Genomic DNA, 6,000 nt, shown 5'->3' on the forward strand with positions numbered 1-6,000 from the left:
GAAACGTCGAGGCCTCCTTCGTTTGACGCGATGACTTTCTCTTGACTCAGGCGCGAGCGTCGTCTGCTAGAAGGTGCGGGAAGGACAGAGAGAGAGAGAAGTCTGCACGCGACCTTCCTTCGTCCTTGGCGGGAGCAGTGGGGTTCTGCTCCTGCCGCGCACATCGCATCAAGCCGGCAATACTTACCGGATTCGAATTGGGATACTCTAGGATAAGAATGAGAGGATAGAAATCGCGACTAGTTTAGCTTGTTTGTCGGTCTTCCTTTCATTCCTCCTGAAGGTGAGTAGTTACCCACTTACGCGTGATGCTTACCGTAGTGTCATTTTTGTATAGTTTGTATAGAAGCAGCATGACAATTGTGTAGTAGTGTTCTATCTATTTAGCTCTGTGGGCTGTATTTTATTGACGATGATGTTTAACTATTAGAATAAGGGACCAGAGAGTAAAGTGTGAACTTTTCGCACTTTTGTGAATTTTATTATTAAATTTTCGCATGTTTGCCGCTGGGTATGTGAATGCCAAGACTATTTAAAATGCTGACATTCACTTCAGTCGAATAATGAATGCCAAAGAAGACAACGCAATCTTTAGGTGCGATAGTTGTGGAGGACTAAGTTTAGCCGTGGGGAAATATTTAATTGTATTTTTAGCTTCAGCCGATTGAGTTATGAGTTGGTTTCATACCCATTGAATTGTAAAACTATAATCGTGGCTACCTCAGTTGGTTTGTGTAATTTCGTGCTCGTGAAGCGTTTGCTTTTTCAGAGGCTTAAACGTAAGCCAAAAGTTTCAGTGGTGAATTTGACACAATCTGCCAAAACGTTTTTTCTTCTTTTGTTAGCGTTGGCCGATAGACGGCGATTTCAGAGGCGCAGTTACACTACAAAACATACCAAGAAAATGAAAAGGAATTCCCACGACTCGGATGCTCCGACGTGCTTGTAATTAGTCGGCAAATAATATGGAAGATCTGTTTGATTTTACTAGAAGAAATTGACACTTGTATCATCATGAATTTATTAAATACAAAATTGGTAACTGACTTCGCGTGCTCAGGTGGAAGTCTCGCCGCCTACAACATACTCGTATTTTGGAAAGATTGATTGATTCTAGCGTAAAAAAAAGATGGCAAAAAACGTAAAATTAGAGAATGTCATCGTGAATTAAACATGTAAGGGTCACTGTTTTTGTTCAGGCCACCTGGTGGAACTTGGTGTTCAACGATTTTGACTTTTAGGTACACAAGCAGTGGGTGCCGTGTTTACGGATCGTGTTGTGCGCTCGTCATTCAAGTTTTAATTTTCGCCGACATTCGTTCTGCTCCTGTAAAGACTACATTATAATGACTTAGATGTATGTATCGCGGTAGTATTTTTAGGGACTAGACAAGGCTTAAAGGAAGTACGTCATGATTACGCTGTACTTAATTTTTACCACGTTTGTTTATAAGATAAAATAATCAAGGTTGGGATCGGTCCAATTTCAGACGTCTCACTTTCATTTCAAAAGGAATTGAAAAGTATCCACCCCTATGTAGGTCTATAATACTTTTGTATTATTTATTCGGCGATTTGAAATTTTATTAAATGCCCTCTGCATATGACAAATCGGATGCACCATAAAAATGACCCGTTGTTCCTTGTTACGTGCAATGCAAGAGTTCTGAGAATTTTTTCCCTTGTTTTCACCTTGGAAAACCTCTATGTATTGTTTTAGACGCATCTTATAGAATAGCTCCTTAAAAGCCAATCTTTTGCCGTTTTTCAGTCTTTGCACTTTCTTGATCATCTTCAGTAAAGTGAAGCTTGTCTCTCCATTGACCCTCGCTCAGATCACTTGGGAAGACACAGCTCTCGCAAAATCTAAACTGGATTTACTCTATCTCTCTATATATACATATATATATATATATATATATATATATATATATATATATATATATATATATATATATATATATATTTGGGTCGCGGTAGACCAGGGGGTAGAGCGTTGGACTACTGACCGGAGGGCCAGGGTTCGATTCCCGGGCAATCGTCTCTGGGCACTTACAGCTCCACCCAAGCTATGTGATTTTTCGGGTACCAGATCTGGCCCCCCTACTCTGATGCAAGAAATTCACACGCCGTCGGGCTTAGTACTGGGTGAACTCTACCATCACCTAACAAACCGAACTTCGGGTTGATTATATATATATATATATATATATATATATATATATATATATATATAATTAGGTAATCTACATATGTATATATATGTATTCAAATATATATATATATATATATATATATATATATATATATATATATATATATATATAGATAGATATATATACTATATATTATTAGGTCCCTCCCCTGACTACAACCTTGACGTGGTGGAAGGGCTTGTGCGTTCCGATGGCCCCTAGAGCTGTGCTGGCGGGAGTAATAATAATTGCTCCTGGTAGGGTCACCCATGCCAGATGGGTCGAAGGTTAGGAGCCAGACGAAAGGTAGTCCACGCAGCGTCTGTTCCTCAGTGAGGCGGCTGCAATGGCGTCTGACCCCTGTGGGGCGGCCAGTAAGTGATGGTGTCACGATAAAATCACTATTGAGGAAGGCAACGGGAAACCACCTCAATTATCATTCCCAAGATTAACATGATGGACTATACAGATATTTTGAGTCCTGGCAACTACGGGGCTCGGCCCAATCGGCCGTGTGTAATGCCCGGCAGTGGGGGAGGCAAGGCTTCCGCGGTCGTCATCCCACGAAACCCTTCCGGGGGAAAACCAGCAGTAGCAGGACAGAAGACACAGGAGAAGACCAAATTAGTTAGAATAGGAACGTGGAATGTTAGGACAATGATGAGGGCAGGGATATTGGAGAATGTTAAGCGAGAGATGGGCAGGGGAAATATAGATATTTTAGGTCTATGCGAGGTGAGATGGAAAGATAGACGGGGTTACTGGAGTGATAAGTATAGACTAATATACAGCGGCGGGGACGAGAGCCAACGAGGGGTTGTCATAGTATAAAATGAAGAGGTAGGAAGAAGCGTAGTCAATATAGAGCAGGTAACGGATAGAATACTACTAGTAGAGATAAAAGCAGAACCGGCGAACTTAGTTATTATTCAGGTATACATGCCACCGAGCAACCATAAGGAAGAAGAGGTCGATAGGAAATATGATCAGTTAGAGGACATAATCGCGGGTGCTCCTGCAGGGAAACATTTGATAGTGATGGGGGATTGGAATGCGACGGTAGGCGAAGGAAGAGATGGTGACGAGGTAGGGGACTAGGGATTAGGCATGAGGAATGACCGCGGGGAGAAAGAAGTTGAGTTTTGTAGGAGACAGGGTTTAGTCATCACCAACACTTGGTTTAGACATCAGAAAAGACGCAGGTATACATGGAAAATGCCAGGTGACTCAGAAAGGTATCAGCTAGATTATATCCTGGTTTAGGAACAGTGTGATAAATTCGCACAGCTTCCCGGGAGCGGATGCGGACTCTAACCACAATTTAGTTGTTCTGAAAAGTAGAGTCCATTTCAAAAAGATAAGGCAGGGTAGGCGAGTTAGAAAATGGAATGTAGAAGCATTAAATGGTTTGAAAAGGAAGGAATACAAACAGGCTGTAGAGGAAATCGTGGGGGATGGTAAAGAGCTAAGTACTATCGACGAAAAATGGGAAAGTATCAAGAAAGGGTTGTCTAAAGTCGCAAAAGATACTATTGGAACCGTTAACTCAAAAAAGGACTAGGAAACCATGGATTACGGATGAGATGATTACAAAGATGGATAAGCGGTGAAAATGGAAGAACGTAAATACAGAATTAGGCAAAATGAAGTACAAAGAATTAAACAAGAAATTGAGGCGGGCAACAAATAAAGCAAAAGAAGTATGGTGGAAGACGCAGTGCGAGGATATGGAAAGTCTGCAGAGGAAGGGTGAAATCGGTGCGCTGTACAGCAAAGTTAAATCGTTATCGGGAAGTAAGAAAGGAAGATCTATGCTAACAGTTAGAGATAAGGCGGGTAAGGTAATAGTTGACACAGGAAAGATCCAAGAGAGATGGAAGGAGTGTATAGAAGAACTGTATAGTAAAGAACTTAGACGAACAAAGTTAGACGTTGAAAAAGAATATGATGTAGAAAAAAACAGCTTAGGTCCAGGTAAACTAGACGATGAGATAGAAAGGACATTAAGGGAGATGAAACAAAATAAGGCCGTGGGGGTGGATAACATTCACGCGGAACTGTTAAAATGCTTAGGAAAATGTGGGAGGAAGAGGCTATATTGGCTGATAGGTAGTATTTATGAGGGAGGAATCTGGCCGGAAGACTTCGTGAGATCAGTTTTTGTTCCTATTCCGAAAAAGGCAAAGGCTACATCATGTGAGGACTACAGGACGATAAGTTTGATATCCCACGCAGCTAAGTTGTTCTCAGGATCATAAACAAAAAGATAGAGAGTAGGGCAAATGAATACTTAGGGGATGATCAGTTTGGGTTTAGGAAGGGGAGAGGTACGCGTGATGCCATCGCAGTAATGAGATTATAAATTGAGAGGAATATGGAATACAACCAGGAGGTATTTGCCTGTTTCGTAGATTTCGAAAAAGCGTTTGATAGAGTGAATTGGGAAAAACTAATGAGTGTATTGCAGAAAATAGGAATAGACTGGAGGGAAAGGAGCCTAATCCGCAACCTGTACATGTCTCAGACTGCTCAGGTGCGAGTGGGGAACGTTGAGTCCGGATGGGCAGTGTTAGGAAGAGGTGTAAGGCAGGGTTGCCCATTATCACCGTTGCTGCTCAACCTGTATGGAGAGGAAATGATTAAAGAGGCATGGGAAGATCTGGAGGTAGGAATGAAAGTTGGCGGGGAATTCGTGAAATCAGTTAGGTTTGCTGATGACCAAGCTTTAGTTTGTCAGTCAGCCAAGGGGCTGCAAGCATTGCTGAGTGAATTGGAAATTCAGTGCGACAGGTAAGGGATGAGAATAAATATTAATATAACAAAGGTTATGCGATTTTCTAGAAAGAAAAAGGCTAAGCTTAACATTAAAATAGGAGGGCAAAAACTAGAGCAGGTAGAACAGTTTACGTATCTCGGTAGTATTTTGGACCAACAAGGTCAAAGTAGTAGGGACGTAAGGCGAAGAATTGCATGAGGCAAAGAGGCTTTAACAAGGAGGAGGGAGTTGATGACAGGGACGTTGAGTAAGGATGTTAAGAAAAGACTCGTAAAAACTTTGATATGAAGCGCAGCTATGTGCGGCGCGGAAACGTGGTAGGATAGACGTAGACTGGAGGCTTTTGAAATGTGAATTTGGAGAAGAATGAAGAAGGTGAAATGGACAGAGAAGAAAACAAATGAGCAAGTACTTGGTATGGTGGGCGAAGAAAGGGGTTTGTTGGGAGCAATCCAATGGAGGCAGGAAAAGTGGATGAAGGGGGTATTGACCGGCAGTAGGATGTTGAAGACTGTAATAGAGGGGAGAATGTTAGGCAAACGAGGAAAAGGAAGGAACAGGACAGGGATGTTGGACGGGATGAAGGGAGGAAGAAAGTACTCAGAGCTGGAGAGCCTCCAGTCTACGTCTCTCTTCCTGCTTCAATGACCACGTTTCCGCGCCGTGCATAGCTACGCTCCATATCAAAGTTTTCACGAGGTATTTCTTAACATCCTTACTCAATGTCCCTGTCATCAACTCCCTCCTCCTTGTGAAAGCTTCTTTGCCTAGCGCAATTCTTCTCCTTACGTCCCTACTTCTTTGACCGTGTTGGTCCAAAACGCTTCCGAGATACGTAAACAGGGCTACCCGCTCTAGTGTTTGTTCTCCTATTTTAATGTTTAGCTTAGCCTTTTTCTTTCTAGAAAATCGCATAACCCTTGTTTTATTAATATTTATTTTCATCCCATACCTGTCGCACTGAAATTCCAATTCACTCAGCAATGCTTGCAACCCCTTGGCTGACTGACTAACTAAAGCTTGGTCATG

This window comes from Hetaerina americana, unplaced genomic scaffold (genome assembly GCF_022747635.1).
Source record: "Hetaerina americana unplaced genomic scaffold, ioHetAmer1.1.p SCAF_92, whole genome shotgun sequence".
In the NCBI taxonomy this organism is placed as follows: Eukaryota; Metazoa; Arthropoda; class Insecta; order Odonata; family Calopterygidae; genus Hetaerina; species Hetaerina americana.